The 16,986-nt window shown below is 45.7% G+C and overlaps 1 protein-coding gene and 1 long non-coding RNA gene across 6 annotated transcripts in view; one reads left to right on the forward strand and one right to left on the reverse strand.

The window, feature by feature from the left end:
• Window positions 1-16,986, reverse strand: part of LOC113957338 (autism susceptibility gene 2 protein-like) — a 400,579-nt gene that overhangs the window by 156,222 nt on the left and 227,371 nt on the right. The window lies entirely within an intron of this gene.
• On the forward strand, window positions 14,090-16,523 carry LOC113957344. The gene is made up of 3 exons (XR_003531141.1): window positions 14,090-14,220; window positions 14,543-15,247; window positions 16,318-16,523. It is a non-coding gene; the product is annotated as an uncharacterized LOC113957344 (long non-coding RNA).

Genomic DNA, 16,986 nt, shown 5'->3' on the forward strand with positions numbered 1-16,986 from the left:
ATAGCTCTACACAGCCACGCTACAGGGCAATTTACACCTCAGCAATAAGTGCTGTAACCTATTTAACACTTGCCAAGGCACGAGGCTGTGCACAGGGACTGTGAGCAAGGACCAAGGAAGCAGTTACACAGAGCTGTGAGGTCCCTGCAGCCGTGCCCAGCACCCCAGCAAGTCTCAGATCCCACCCCCAGCAGCCCTGGGCAGCCCACTCACATCCTCATCACAAGCAGAACAACCCACAAACCCCAAGCCATGCCTTTGGCATGATTCAAAATTCTTCTTGTGTTACACAAAACAAGTAATCCAGCACAGTGCATGAAGGCAGAGACAAACAAACAACCAGTATCTCCCCAAACATGGGCCTACACATCCCAGCTCCCCAACAGAGAACACCCTGAAAGGTTCTTATTGAGGCCTGGCATGGGCATAACCCACATCTCTGGGAAGCTCCCAGGATCTGCCCAAAGGTTCCCAGCCTGACTGGATCAGCTCTGAGGATGCTTTGTAGCCACTAAGCAGAAAAAACAACCCCAACAGGACCAGCCTGGAGCCCACAGCCCAGAGCACGTGTGTTCATGCCTGTGCATGTAACACCTGACCAAAATACAGCCAGGCCACTGGAACCTGCTCTGCCATTGAACTTCCAAAGTAATTCTAATTCTTGTGAAGTTTCCCTTTAAAAATGAGATTTTGTTCTTTAATATTCATTGACTTCTAGTTTGCTTCCCACACACAAGGCATTATTTACTCTACAGTGGCTCGGTGCATCAATTATGGTAATAGTTTGTGAATAACATTTGCATTATGGGAAAATGAGCCTGGTTATTTAGCACTAGCCGAACCATCCCTCTGGAAAATTGTCACAAACATACGTATCATATGCCTCCACTTAAACAGATCTGTAATTACACTAGTTTATTAAAAAGAGCTCAGCTTTTTTTTTTTCTCTCTCTTTCTTTTTTTCCCCTAAGTCCTCTTTCTGAGAGCAGACTAACATCTACAGAGCCCTTTCCCTTACTCAGACACCAAAGGTAAAGGCTAATGACTGCTGCTACCACGATCTCTTCCTTTACACTCAGATGTTAGGGGTGTAATGCATCTCCCACATTAGTTTACTTTAATGCAGAAAGTGTGGCTCAGTAATTGTGGCGTTTGATTAATGCTCCGTTTCAGTGCCCCCGGCTAAATTCCAAGCTCAGTTCAACTACTGTAAATTCTGATTAACATCTGAATTACATCAGCACCCAGAGTTTATATTCCACAAGCAGGACTGCACAATGCAAGGCACTGAACACAGAGAGCACCACAGTCCTCACTTCACCCAGAGTAGCTGCATTGCTGCTACAACTTCTCTGCACCTCAGATTTTAAAGTATAAGACACCTTCTCAGTGTGTATGAGCACCTGCCTAAAGACTTGTCAACTTCTTCAAGCAGTTGAGAAAAGCTAAGAAATATTAAAACAGACAGTGTTCAAAACAAACAGCAAAAACACCTCAGAAAAACAAACAGCTTTGTGCATTGAGGAGCTGTAGTACCCAAACTGACAGCATTTCTTACACTCACACTGCAAAATTCTTGTCAATAAATAGTTATGTTAGTGCAAAGCAGCTGTTGGCTTGCTTTTACAGTGTCCATTGGAAGCTCAGATAGACTACTGATACTGAAGTGCAGCCTTTTTATTCAGCAAGATGTGAAAATAAAACAGTAATGTTGGACAAGCTTCACTTTGCTCTACTTCTGTAACACCTTCCACCTGAGCTCTCAACACATGGAAGATACCAGGTATTTGTGTATGCAACATCAAAGCATCTCCACACCCAGCACAGCACACCATGTGTTTTCTCCACTGTAGTGACAAAATTGAAACTGGTCTAATTTACCCTTACAGCACACAGGGGGTTTGTGCCTTTGGGAGTTGCTCTAATGCCCATAATTCCAGCTATGGTCTGACAATCTCCACAGGAGAAGCTTCAGCACTGGCCCAGCACACACGTGCACCAAGTGCTGGGTGTTGTACCTCCCACACGGGCTGGGAAACCAGCTCAGCTCAAGGCCAGGACTGCTGGGCACACACACACCCTGAGCTGAGCCAGGACATCCATCCAGCTCAGCAGATCAACACCTTGGTGGCTCCTCTGTTGTCCGGAAATGATGTAAAGTCTAAACCAAGCTGGGAAGTGAACACAGGCCAGTAAATTGCGAGTCCTTAGGTGGTAATGCCAGTGTGAAAGGACTGTCACTCTCCCAGCTTGGGGGCACTTTCCAGAGCTGCATTCCAGCCTTGGGCTCTGCACAGCCCTGCTGTGCCTGTACCTTCCAGCCAGCTGTGACCACAGCAAGGACTAACTGTCATTTTGAACTTCCAGGTTAAAGAGATGTCAGTGACATGCAGGGAATTCAGATACAGTCTTACAATTAACTGGACATAACCTTCCACTCAGTTCAGAGTAGCCAGGACACTAAAAATGCCGCAGCAGAAAATCTTACACTAGAAGAGTAAGATTGCAGCTGGACAGCACCATGAGTTTTGAAATGTCAACTCCAACACACCATATCCTTTTCTGAGATAAGTGAGGAGGGAGGCGTGAAAGAGAAATCAGTTATTCTTGTGATACACTTGAAATCTAAGTATTAACTTGTATTGAAGCTCTTGATCTAACAAAGTACCACCACAAAATGTGTAACAACAAAGCCCAAAGCTCACCCCCATCCAATCTAGGCAATGCTACACGCTCGGCACAGCAACACCAAATCCAACCAAAAATCCCCTTTTCCCTCCGCTTTGGCCCCCTGAACAGCACAGCACGGTGCTTGCCACAAGGCTCAAAGGTGACACTTTGTGTCCTGTCTCAGCAGGAAAGGTGTGCTTGTTTTAACAGCCGAGAGAGCAGGTTGGCAGCGCTTGACAAGGCTGAATCAAAGTGTCTGCAAAGAGAATGGCAAAGGTCAGGCTGATGCTGTGAGCTGGCACTGCAGCGATGTGCCACGAGCTCCTGTCTGCTGGAAAAACATTCAGCTCCTGTCTTTGACACACTCTCCCTTGCCACACATTTATCTTCCCCATCCTAATAGAGGAAAGATTAAAACAGACATGTAAAAAGGATGAGGAAAAGAAAACTGCAGAACAGTCCCCTCCCTCATTTTAATTATTGATGGAGACAGCCTAAGCAATCTGTAAGCCATATACATAATGTATTTACTTGAAAATCCCAGCAAATCCACACGGCATTACAGAACAAACTACAAGCTGATCTGGGAGCACTGTCTTAAGAACTGGGTAAGCTGTCTCCATATACTCAAAAATCTGTTTGACAAACGGAAAGATTAGATTAATGTTAATAATGTTAAGGTCCTCAGCAGCACTCCCTGCCCCAGCAACCCGGTTTGGGTGTCCCAGTCTTGTCTTTCATCCCCACCAGATAAGTCTGTGCTGCAAACGACTGTGCTTAGAATGACAAAGGCAGCACTGGCTTACATTCTTGAAGCCCCCCGGTTTGATTATACACCCCATAAGTAACGTTTAGGGATCAGCCAGAAAGCAGCAGATGTTTTACATAGCAAAAGACCACGTTAAAAAAAAAATCCCTCCTTAAAACAGCTGCTTCTAGGTTTGGGGCTAAGGAGGGTGGGTGGGGGTAAAGGGAATTGGGGGTAAGGAATCAGACTTCAGCCTGACTTTGGTGAAAGATGCTGTGTCCCCCTCTGCCCTGACACTGACTGGAACCACCTGGACAAGAAACACATTAATTAAAAATAGCGCTCCTTGGAGAGCTGACACACAGTGCAAGCAGCAGCACAGTTTACTACAGCATGAAAATGCAAGATCTGGAGCTCATTGAGCCATTCGTTGTGTTTTAATTTCCGAAGGGTTTTTTTTGTGTTTTAATTTCTGAGTTTCCTCTCTCTCCAGAAGGAACTCAGGACAGCCAAGGAGCAGAGCACTCAGTGAGCTTGTGTGCTCCAGCGGCGAGGAGGGAAGGGGCTGGGGATTGCCACTGTCACCCCCCAGCACCGGGATGTGACAGGACACAGGATGAGCCCCGGCAGGTCCCGGCTGGCCCGGACACACTCCCCCTGCTCGACCAGATGCTGCAGGGCAGGGCCTGTTTGCAATTTTCTTCTCAACCATCACTATGAAAACACAAACCATCAGACAAACGGATCCTTCACTTCCTCCTCGCTGCTTTTAGGGGTTTCTTTAATCTTTTAAGCTTCTGGGTCTAATCCAGCAGCTGCCATCAAAACTACTTATACAACTGCAGGGGAGGGAGGAGGGAAGAAATGGGATATACCAAATCATGAAACACATTTGCTGAGCCTCTTTGTTCTTACCTACAACTGTAGGTAAGTGCATTTGGAGGGTATCTGTTCACAGCCCAAACACATTTCTGTACATCTACCTGTGATGTTCTCTACTGCCTTATCTATAAAAATATGCCTTAGAGATATGCTACCAAATGAATAAGATGACACATCTGAGCTGGCAAACTGCAGCACACATATGGGCAATAAAATGGGGTATCTCTGCTCATGCATGAGTATGGTATAGGCAGACAGCTCCCAAGATGATAAATGCTACTCTTTTCTGAAACCTGAAAATATTTAGTGGTGTTTTTCAAGGAAGGCTCCTGGAGTCAGCAAGCATAAAAGAATGCTTGTTCTCATTTCAACAACAGCAGAAAGCACGTTTCAGCTCTCCTGGCAGAAAAGTTTAACACATGGTCTGAGAGCACAGTAAAAGTTCAAAATCCATAAACAAAGAGAATCAAAAATTGTTAAGATTACATTATTTTTTAAAAAAACAGAAGTACACTGGTAATTTTGAGCACCAGCATCTTGCAATTTCTGGAGGATGCCAATAGTTGTATATGTGCTAAACCCCACATTTAAAGGGTCTGGAGAGGCACCAGGTGGACAAATTCCCTGCCCTGCTTAGGGTAGTGCTTTTGCTTCTGGTATTCCCAGGACACACCACACACAAATGCTCTGTCTATGCTGTGAAGTAAATACGCTGGTACATCCTTCTCTTGGAGCACAGCCTCATCTCCCAGCATACTGATATCTACATTAAGTTTCTAAAAATAGCATGTCCTTCTTACATAAACATGACATAAAGGAATTAGGTGACAGCTGACCAAAAGCATCCCTTTAAAAGGCAAACTTTGCTGAGCACCAAATGCAACCAACATTTATAAGCAGCCAAGGCTTTTCATATTAATCGAAGAAGACAGAAGAAAGCTTCTAGATGAAGTCCCAGTTTGCCTGGAAAGGAAAGGTATTTCTTCTACACACTGACTTGATTATTCCTATTCCCACTTATTTATAAGCTAATGAGTTTTCCAATGGACTTCTACCTCAGAGAAAGATCTGCCATAAGCACCCTTACAGGTGGAGGTCCCATAGGAGCTCTGCTGTTCCCATTGCAATGGAGAACTTTGGCATTCAGAACCAGGGGTACCATCCAGGCTTTAAAAACTCACCTAGAGTTTTCTTGAAGGAAAGGCTTCTAGAGTTTCCACAGCCTTTTTAAATTACATGACAGCTGTCCAAACACAAACGAGAGCAGTATTAACTTCTTGCGTCTGCAGTCGTTCTGAATAATTCTTCAGTGTCTCATTGCTTATCCCTCCTAGCAACAGGATGAACCTCACCAGAACCAAATCAGCAATGCACAGGAAAGTTAATATGCAAACGAGTCTGGGGGGAAAAAAATAATTTTTGCATAACCTGGCTAATCCCTAAACCTCAGGGTTCTGAATTATATATGAGTTATTAGAGCAGGATCGTCTCTGTGCCAGTGTAGAATACGTCGGGGAGACACAGGGCACAGCCCGACACTGAACTGCCAGGAGGTCCCTGTTGTAGGACAGAAAGAGAATTAAACAATGACTCCAGAGATGTACAGCTGAGAAAGCCAACACCAGCCACCCCTGACGCCAGTCATGAGGGGACTTTGTGCCATCTGCTGCCAAGCCAACAGGGAAAATCCCGATTGGCACACCCTCAGCTGTGTGGGCTGGAGTCGGCGAGGCGCTGCCCGTGCCCCTGCGCCGCTATGAAATGCTGGTTTGGCTCTCAACTACTGCTCACAAGGCTCCATTTCACCCCAGGGGTCCCCTCCAGATGTCATCAGTGGTGCAGGGCCGTGGCAGCACACATGGCCATCACCCAGGGACACCCACGGCACCCATGGAGCCTTTGGAGCGTGTTTTTCCTGGCAGCTGTCACGATGCAGTTGAACTCTGCCTTAGGAGTCAGAGCTATGCCAGGGACAACTGAGTGTTTGTAGGTTCAAGTAATTCTCTGCTGATCCCAATATCACACTCCCTGTTGCCAGGTAACAGGGCTGTAGGCAGGATTTTCCCCCCTGCTGATGCACAGCCTGCTGTGATGGCCAGGCAGACCCCACACCTACACCCCTGCTCTGGGTTGTGTTTAACTCTTCATTGAAATTTAAACAGCACTGACAGCAAAGACAGAGATCTCTCCTGATATCTAGGCCACATATCTTGGAAAAACTGGTTTGCAAGCCCCTGCAGAGAGAAATTAATTTACTTGGGTCTCCAGCATGCAGGTCATCCTCCCCTGCCAACACATCCTCACAGAAGGAGACTGGGACACACAACATCCTCTCTCCTGGTTTTGGTGTCCCAACAAGTACCCTCATCCTGTTTGCCATTTAGACAGGACATAGGGAACAGGACACAAATAATAAGCTACTAAGCCAACAGCTACACCATCATCTGAGGGCATGACCCCAAATACTCAGTGTTAGGACTCAAATATCTCTTGGTGAAAGTAAGAAATGGAAAAGGGATTTTTTTCTCATCCTTGGTTAAGCCACGCTGCTGGACTTGCTGCTCATCACCAGAATTTCTCCCGACTGCTGAAATTCAACAACATTGAGCTTGATTTGTGAATGGCTTTGGGAGAGACCAGAATCAGCAGTTTGGATAAGCTAGGCCCTACAATAACTACATCTTTTAAAGTATCTTTGGAGCTTTGCTTCTCATGTGCTATTCCTGCAAGTGTTGAAGCCTTCAAAGCTTCTACAGAGGCTTCTACTTCCTTCAGACTGTACAAACTCCATGCCACGAAAATAAACTACTTTTTCATTGTAGCAAAACAAATACCAGCTAAGGTTTTACTGTTGTGCACTACTTTCTGATGGGCATTAATAAAGCCCTCAGTAGTTCCTAACTCTGGCCCAGGACAGTCAATGCAGCAGCAAGCTTTGCACTGTTTTTTCCATAACAGAACCCATTCAGACTCAGAAAAATGGAATCCAGAAAAAGGACTGATGTGTTTCAATGTCACTACTGGTATCACTCTTCTTCAGCCACCCAGCCCTGAAAAGCAAGCGGGCAAAGAGCTCCTCACAAATGACTCTTGTTTCCCCCCTGAATGTTTTTATTCATTGGCTTCAACACTGTTGCAAAGCACATGGGAGAGATGACCCAAAAGGATGGGACAACATCCCCACACAAGCTGCTGCTAATAAAAGCAGCATTCAACAGTATTGCCACTCGCTGGTCACATTTTCCAAGGGAAAAGACAAGGAAGAGGAGCAGCAGTGTGTGTGTGCTCGAGCTGTGTGACACACAGCTCCACACAAATTCATAAAGTTTGATCATCAGCCTCCTTGTGAAGGGCAGCATGTTTTGGGCACATCTACATCCTTGATCCGCTGCACATATCGTATGGAAGCAGCCAGTGAGTAAAATGAATTCTACCAGTTATCTGTGAAGTTCAGTATGAAAATTACTGAATTACAGGTCCTGTTAAATTAAGAAGTAACGGGTCCTCTTACACATCACCCAGCAGGACAGCAGAACTAGAGCTGAATAAAAAAAGGCAGCAAAGTGAATTACTGGACATGAACTTTCAAGCTAAATTAAAGAAAATTAAGCCCTTTTCTGATATAATTTCCTCGTTTTATCTTTCATTTTTTATACAATTATGTACTTCCAGATTTTAGTCAGATAGGAAAGATGATCTAGGTCGGTGCTTCTCCACCATTTTTTCCACTGAGTGACCAAGATGTTTTGGAGAGGGAAAAATATCCCAATTCACATTATATTCCACATTTTCCTTCCAGTTGGGAAGACAAGGCTGCTGCTGGAGCACGTATTATTTCTTTAAACAGAACCATATTGCTTTATTTATATAATAGCAACCTTAGTGTTATAATTGGTATATTTTCATTAGGCACCAGCAGCAAGCAAAGACACATAGCAAGATTTCTTCAGGGATGTGTCCAAGTGCACAAGGATGAGGGTGTTTATGCTTTTTTTTTAAATTAGTTCTCTTATGGAGCCCCTTTGTTGGCTTAGAGACCTTGGTCTGAACTAATTTCAACAAAGCTACTCTAGCAGAAAACAGGCAAGGAACAAGAAACTCCTTCATCATAGTCATGCCTAAGTTTCCCTAGCTTTAAGATTTTGGTTTATTCCATTTTATTCCATTGTCTGACTGCTTTTACCATTACTGTTTGCACTCAGACAGCAAAGCTTGGTTTCAGGCAGCTGGAGATTCCCATTGCTCGGGCCCAGGTTACTCCCTCTGACACCCCAGGACACAGCCTGGAAAAACAGAACGTGGTCACAGGCTTTCAAAGGAATGCATCTGCAATCCCAGCTTTCACGTTGCCTAAATGGTCTGGTGAATCATGACACTGGTTTCCATTTAGAGCAGAAAGGGAATGAGCACCTTCAGGAGCCTGTGCTGCTCAGAGCCTGATTTCTGGTCTTGCCCTCCCTGCTCTCACATGTGGGGAGCAGATGAAGGCACGAGATTGCTGGTTCCAGTACAAGCAGCTGGAAAGAAGATACATGGGCTAGAAAAGCAGGAGGAGGCCAGATGTATCAGTTCCATTAGCTCAGCATGCCCTGCAGGAAGAATATGAGGGTGATCCCTCAGACTCCTGTTTGCATTAGGGAAGTGAACACACACCTCCCCTGCAGCAGCTTGAGCTGGGGCTCCCAGCGGACCCGAGCAGGGCATGGGGATTTGCTTGTACAGCTCTGCCTTGTGCAAAATCTGTCTTGTGAGCACTTTTCCTCTGGGAAAAGTGTAACATATTCCCTAGAAGGCTTGGATGGCTGCCTCAAAATGACTGTGGATTTGGGCTCAATCAGTCAGGGGATAGAAGCACAGTCCTGAGGTTGCAATGACACCTGCTGATGAGGAAGGCTGTGATAGGGATGTGTGAAAACAGCCAAGACCTGGAGTTCACAAAGCAGAATTATACCTCACTGAGTACTTCTGGAAACACAAGCCTATGGGTGGACAAGTACCCAAGGGGATGAAGGAAATGCTGCAGGGTAAAAAAAGGGGAAGTTAGTCAAATCACTGTTTCTAGCTCCTCTGAGCATACACAGGGTATCTACAAAGCCCAGGAGCTGCACGCTCTCTGGAATGGCTTGCAAAAACCCTACTCCAGCAAAGACTGTATCACAAATATTTTGGCAATACTAGGAAAAAAAATAAAAGCTCATTTGCTTTTCCCTGAGTAATCTGACAGAATATGAGTGTGAGATACTTTCTCCTCTTCATTCCACATCTTCTGGTCACCTCTTCTAACTATGAACACCAGGAACTAGGGAAAAGAGTGGCAACATTCACCATTTTGACATGGGCAGACTGTCACTCCTATCATCTGCAGACACACTGCAGGTAAACACAGCAGTGGGAGTAACAGCTCCATTCCATAACACAACAGCAGACACAAACTGAGATCAGCATACTGCACTTCTAGCAACACAGTCTGTATTTATTCCCAAAACACCAACTAACATACACACGATATTTAAATCCTTTGTGCTTTCCTAAGGATGGCTTCTGCTTTCTTCAAATGAAGAAGTCAGGACACAGCTCACAGACCTTCTGTCAAGCAACCAGGGTCTCTGTGAGCAGAGAAGGGGACAACAGCTGCTGCTCTGCAGCATTAAAGGATGCCATCCATAATGACATTATACTGTCCCTTTTACTTAATAAACACCAAATTTAAAAATAAGCTAGAGCTCTCCTTTGATCTGTGGAAGCTCAGGACGCTGAGATGGAGGGTGAGAGGAAAGAAGGGAGAAAATGAGGACTTCTGTCAGGCAGTGATCGTGGAGGGGTCGTCCCAAGGACTGGAGGCAATGAATCCCCACAGAATGCATGGAAATCAAGGTAACACAACAGCAAAACCATGAGAGGTCTGGAGATGAAAAGTGCTTTACATAATTATTTTCTTTTAAAAAAGTAAAGACTAATTAAAAAAAAAAAATCAATCTGAACATCCCAAATACAAGACATTTTCAGAAGACTCTCAGCCAGGCAATTTGCTTGACTCATGCACTTGAGCAAGCAAACACGAAAAGCTTTTCACACATATGCCATGCCCTGACCTAAACTGGTTTTCCCTCCCACTGGACCACCTCCTCTCGCCCTCAGTGAGGATCAAATAATACCGGAGAAAAGAGGAGGTAAAGGTAATCACTAACACATGAAAACTAACAACAGGAACACCAGCGAGTGCAGAAAGCAGACTCCTTGCTCCTGGTCCCGAATGGAAACCTGCCTGCTGCAGGCTTTGCTGCTCTGAGTTTGCCTTGAAGCTGTAAATGTTATAATAAGGTCAATGTGTACACAACCAGCTCTCTGACAATAATTCAATGCTCTCAGGGCCTTTAAGCCCCTGTTTGCCTACTCATGAGCTTCTTGGTGGAGTGAGGAGGCATGGGAGGCTGGGCTGCCTGAGGAACAGCCCTTCGTCTTCCCTTCAAGTATCTCCCACCTGCAAACAGGGGGAAATGCAAACAGACAATATGAACAGGAAAATAGGTCACTTTGGTGATTTCAAACTTCAAAAATACGGAAGGGATTCAACACAGGAGCAGGGAAGGTGACAGGAGAGAGCATCACACACTTCTGATGAATCCATTTGATCCTGTGACTGATCAGACTTTTTCAGTGAGATTGCTTTCTAATTTATGCCTTTAAATGGAAATAAAGACCTTGATCTTAGTATAAAATTTATGCAGATAGATCCCTGAGGCAATACTTCCACAGAAGACACCAAAGTGCAAAGACATTAGATTAATAATGCAAACACTGTATGTGTATTTAGAGTGACTCTGAGGATTCAGCAGCTGTCAAATCCTCCAAGTAACTCCTGCTCTGTCATTTTGACTTCAGGAGTAATTGGAGATTTCCTTAAAACCCCCAGCCCAGGTGCCCTTACCCTTTCTAAGAGGCTGTACTGAAGGTGGACACACGTGCAGTGGAAGGCCTTGCTGTCCCCCCAGGCTGGGCTCAGTGCTGCCCCAGCTCCCCCACACGGGGCCATAAAGTGTCAGTGCCAAGGTTTGGTGGAATTAGGATCACTGTTAGATTAGTTAACAGCTGTATAATTAGCAACGCTAAGCCTCGATGTTTCCCCTTGAAACCTGGTTTTTACAGATATAAATAGCAGTGTTAATGATCTCCAGCATCACTGCTCACACTCAGAGTCCCTCCTGCCTCCACCAGCTCTGGCGTCACTCACTCAATGTCACATTCTCCTGACTTTCTTGTAACAGACATAGAAGGAGATAAAAAGAACTAAAAAAAAGGCAGAAACCAAAAATAAACCCCAAACTGAAGTGAACCAAGAAGGACTTTTTCCTTACATGCATCAAAACCTTAGCAAATAACAGCTGCAGCTTGTACTTAAACTGTACCTTCAAGCATTAACTTAATTACATTTCACAAGAGTGGGAGGAGATGGTACCAACATTTCATACACAGGTAAACTGAGACAAAGGAGTGCAATAGGCTGGAGTCACACACCAGGATGATGAATGGCCCTGAGAATGCAAGCTGAGTGCCCAGCACATCACCATGCTATTTACCAAATGGGATAAAGCACCAGGGCACTCCAGCACCCAGACGTCTTTCATAAATCTGTCATGGCACACTACATGTTAATGAAGGGATATGAAGAGCATTTTTCTTTATTTGGAGGTATTCAGTGCAGGAAAATTTCAAAAAATAGAGTTCACGCTCTTTGGATAAATTTGATTTGGCAAATCTATGAATGAGGCAGAACCCAGATTTGTCATGTCTGAAATCTGAAGTTCAGACAATGCAATTCTTAAATCATCTTCATCCTGTTAATTTATCACCAGCAATATTACCATCTAATCAAAACCATCCACCACTTTCACCAATGATTAAAAATATTTCTTTTTAAGCATTAATCTCTGCAGAGCTTTCTAAAACTCTGCAGTGCAGCAACACAGTCTCTGGAAATGTCCACAGCACAGATTACAGACACGGTGACAGTAAATAAATTTCTAATACACAGATATTTTCAGCTGTTCCAAATTTCTCACCATGGCCAGCACCACATGTCTGAGAGAAAGAGCATCTTTGGAGGTAAAATATAATCAAGTGAGAATTTTAGAGGCTGTTTTCAGGAACACTGTTAAGGATTTACTGGGGTTTAGAAATGAAAATGTGACATAATACAATAAATTGAACAGTGCTGCTCACAGTTCCCTCTGGGGTTACAATCAGAGCTGGTGGTCTGTGCTTTTGCACCCTGGGTTTCCAAAAGAACATTTTGGGGTACCTTCCCTTGAGCAGCACAGAGTCCCAGGCTGTCTGAGGAGATGGCAGGCCTGCAGCAGAGCAATAAACTTAAAGGATAGTCCCCCACAGTATATACACAACCCCTACAATAGTCCCCGAACCCACTAACTGCTTTAATGCAGTGAAGACACAAATCCCAACATGCCAAGGGCTGCAGGGAGCTTCTGAGAGCAGTGCAGGACCCTGCCATCATCCGGCCACGCTACAGTCACAGAATGACAGGATATGCTCAATTGGAAGGGACCCACAAGGACCATCCAGTCCAACTCCTGGCCCTGCACAGGCCCAGCCCCAAGAGTCACCCCCTGTGCCCCAGAGGATCAGCCAAACCCTCCCTGAGCTCTGGCAGCCTTGGGGCTGTGCCCACTGCCCTGGGGAGCCTGGGCAGTGCCCAACCACCCTCTGGGGGAAGAACCTTTGGCTGAGATCCAACCTGAGCCTGCCCTGACACAGCTCCAGCCATTCCCTGGCTGCTGTCCCTGGTCCCCCCAGAGCAGAGCTCAGTCCCTGCCCCTCCTCTGCCCCTGCCCAGGCACTTGGAACTGCACTGAGGTCTCCCCTCAGTCTCCTCTGCTCCAGCTGAACACACCAAGTGCCCTCAGTGTCCTCACACAGTTTCAAATCAAGGCCCTTCCCCATCCTCGTGGCCTCCTTTGGACACTCTCTAATGGCTTCATATCATTCTTATATTGGGCTCCACCCTTGCTGTTCCCTTCCCAGCTCTTACGGTTCCATCCCAGTGCCAAGCAGGGAAATCACAGAGGAAAAGCCATTAGAGAGGCAGCAGGCCATTACACTTACCTGGTCAAGGATAATTACCCCCATTAAAACACTGGTAGAGCTTGTAAATAGAAACAAGTGACTTGTCAAAGGAAAATATCCCCAGACAAACCCTCTGCTCCCTTTCACCTTTTCATCCTGTCACTGGGCAGAGCAGGAGCCCACAGCCCCAGGTGTCCTGGGGCACCTCTGACCCTGTGGAGCCACCAGCATGGGGACACTCCTGCAGCCACACTGGAGAGGGGGCCACCAAACAGAAACATCCCTGAGTTCCTGGAACATAGCTTCCCAAAGAAACATTGGAAGAGAAAGTCTGAGAGGGCCCAAGAGCTGAGAGGAATCAATTCATGCTCACATTCAGAGAAATTTGCTGTCCTCAGCAGCTTTGATCCTGTGCAGGGCTAGGAGCTGGACTTTGATGATCCTTGGGGTTCCCTTCCAATTCAGGATACTCCATGATTCCATGATTTGGGTGCTGCCTCCCTTCACCCAGACCCCCACCAAAGTCACTCCTTTGGTTCTATTTCAAACATCTGAGTTCCTGGGGTAACTAAGGCAAAACCAGACCCTGAACACGTTCCCCCTGGAGTTTTTGTCCTGTGAAGTCACAGTGGATCACCCACATGCTCCGACAGGCCGGGGGTTCCACACCCAAACCCATGACTATGGATTTCACTCTGTTCTCAGTCCCTTTCCGTGCTGTGTACCGTGGAAACACAAGGCACTGCTCTGGCTCTGCAAAGCTCACAAATCCCCAGGACAAACCCTACAGAACTTGGCTGCAAATGAATTGGATCCACTGTTCCTGTGAGAGTTCCTGTGTGAGTTTCTGCTCTCTCACACGAAGGAAGGAGGAGTGGAGGGCTCTTTGCCTCATGGCATCACTCCATCCTCTCTCAAAGCTTGAAAGGCTGTTGCTAAACAGCCAGTGATCCAGGGCTGTAAGAGGTTTTGGCAGAAGCCTGCACTGGATGGTGCTGAGCCAGAAAGAGAGGAAGGCACTGCTGCTCTATGAACATAAGGACTCAGAGTCCAGCTGGGACAGCTCTGATCTGTGGTTCCTGGGTAGCTGATAGTTCTAGGACAGAAACCTTTCATCAGGGGAAAAACACACCCCTTTTTTTTTTTTTTTTTTTTCCCAAGGCTCACAGAGGGATGTTTTGTACCGGAAAAACAAGCACAGAAGATGAGAGGAACAGGAAAATGTATCTGCTTGAAATTGTCACCAGGCCAAAAAAACGACTGCATCATCTGAGGCAGCTCAGACACAGCACATACCAGTGAAACACCAGCTCTTGGTGGCTTTAGCAAAGCTGTGCCACAGAAGAGGATGGTCACAAAATATGAGGTGTGTAAAGCAAAAGGCAACAGGGAATCACGGGGCCCACATCACTCCAAGTGCCCAGAACGAACCCCCCAGCGCTCCATCAGCTCAGCACCGCGGAGCGGCAGCGAGGGACAGATCCCTGCTGCAGGAGTTACTGGGACACATCCAAACCAGCATTTGTTAGCACTCACACGGACACAGGGACAAGGATCTGTGCAGAGATGTAATCCGATGCACCAGCATCTGGCTGGCACACAAACAAGGCGTGCTTTCATCCCCACGGGCAGGGCTGGAAGCACTGCTGCCTATTTTAAACATCTTTAATTGCTCGCAAAGCCGAGGAAGGAGCCAGCCCCTGCTCTGCACACAGTCATTGTCCCCAAACAATGAACTACCCGGAGCCAAAGCGCCTCCCAGCTCCAGCAGCAGTGCTGATATGCTGCAGAAACCCAGTATCCTTCTGCCTGTGACTCCAGGGAACAGCCAGGAGGAGAGGAGTAAGTACGCTGGGATTTACAGAGGTAAGTGCATGCATTATCTTTGTCTAGGGACAATCCTCCTGGAGTTTCTGAATTTCTGCCTGTGAGACAGACTCAGGCCACTTTTGTCTCCCAGTTTGTTTTCCTATTGCTGCCATACATGCAGCCAGAGCGGTAGGAAGAGCAAAACACACAAATAGGGCATTTTTTTAATAAGAATGAAAAAATTCAGTCATCACTCCAAATGGACCAACATTTGCTGGTATCTGTTACCATAATGACTGGACAGTTTAAGCCATATTCTCTCCAAACTAAGAAATATCTGGTAGAATGAAAAGAGCTCCCAGACCACGTTATATAGGAGATGCATGCCCTCAAAAGAAATCCATTTCTGCTCAATAAAAGCACTCCACCAAAGCAGGAGGTGGCAGAAGCCTTGCACTAAACCATAGGAGCACAATCTGACTCACACCTGTTGCTGTGGAGGGACCAGCCACATTATAGTCCTGTACCAGGGCCAGTGGAACCGAGCTGGGCACCAGGGCTGGGCAGCAGCTGCTCCAGAGCCAGGCCATGGAAGTGAAATTCTGGGACCACCAGCATGTCCAGTCAAAAAAGTTCAGCTGCATCAGAGCAGCTGTGCTACCCAGCATTTTCCTACACAACCCCCTGCTCCATCCCTTGCCACATGAAATTGCAGATGATTGTTTAAATACACTGGCATGTGTGAAGGGAAGCCTGGCTCAGATCATACTGATGGAGGAAATGGCTGAGGCAAAACAACCCAGACCCACACTGCTCACCATCAGAAATGGGGTTACATGTTTGCTATGGAAGAACTCTGTCAGGTACAAACGGGCTTCATCCCATTGATTTCAAAGCAAGCAATTCCCTCGTTCATGGAAGACCGACCCAAGATACTTGGCAGGAATGCGCTTCCCAAAGTGGGCCAGTGTTTACACAATCAATAAAATGCACACATTCAATTTCTCCACAAAATGGAGTCAATAACTGAAACAGGTATTAAGTTAGAAGTTGCTCCCCCAACAGCATTGAAAGGATTAGAACACTATTCCTCTTATCCCTGCATTCTTTTCCTTCTCACATCACAGCAAGTGACTGACCTTCAGAGACCAAAGCAGAAATAAATAAAGATGCCAAGACCAAAGATCAGCCGAGATTTTGACTTTGCAAATTCACAGTATCAACAGCACTGTCCTTGAGCACAAGTCCAGGAGGTGGGAGAGATGGGTTTATAACCAGCAACTACAGAAACTTTCTCTGAACTTTACACTCTAAGCTCTGTAGTGAGTAGGAATAAAGGGCCTTTATTAAAATGAGAAGTTAACACTTAGGACTGTTAATAAATATGAATTAAAGACTCTTAGTAAATTCAAATTCATAATAAAATGCCTGTGACAGCAGGTTCACTCACAACATCCATTTCTTTTGATCTTGATTTGTATATTCACAGAGAATTGTTGGTTCCTAAAACCAAAACAAGACGGATTTTCCTCTGGTGCCTCCATATTTCCATTGTAACTGTTGTAAAATGCCACTACACATTTTTTTTCCAAGAATAAACCCTAATGAATCAAAATGGGGATTTTTCTGCACACTGCCACACTAAACATTTCAGTGTTTGCCATTAGTAACACACTACAGTGTTTTAGTCCAGATTTTAAGCCTACAAATTGAACACTTCTAGGTTAATACAATATGTCCCACACTTACAGTGCTACATTTTGTGTTATTAATAAAAGACTGTGATTCATACATAC

Source organism: Corapipo altera, unplaced genomic scaffold (assembly GCF_003945725.1).
Source record: "Corapipo altera isolate COAL_440 unplaced genomic scaffold, ASM394572v1 105, whole genome shotgun sequence".
Lineage (NCBI taxonomy): Eukaryota > Metazoa > Chordata > Aves > Passeriformes > Pipridae > Corapipo > Corapipo altera.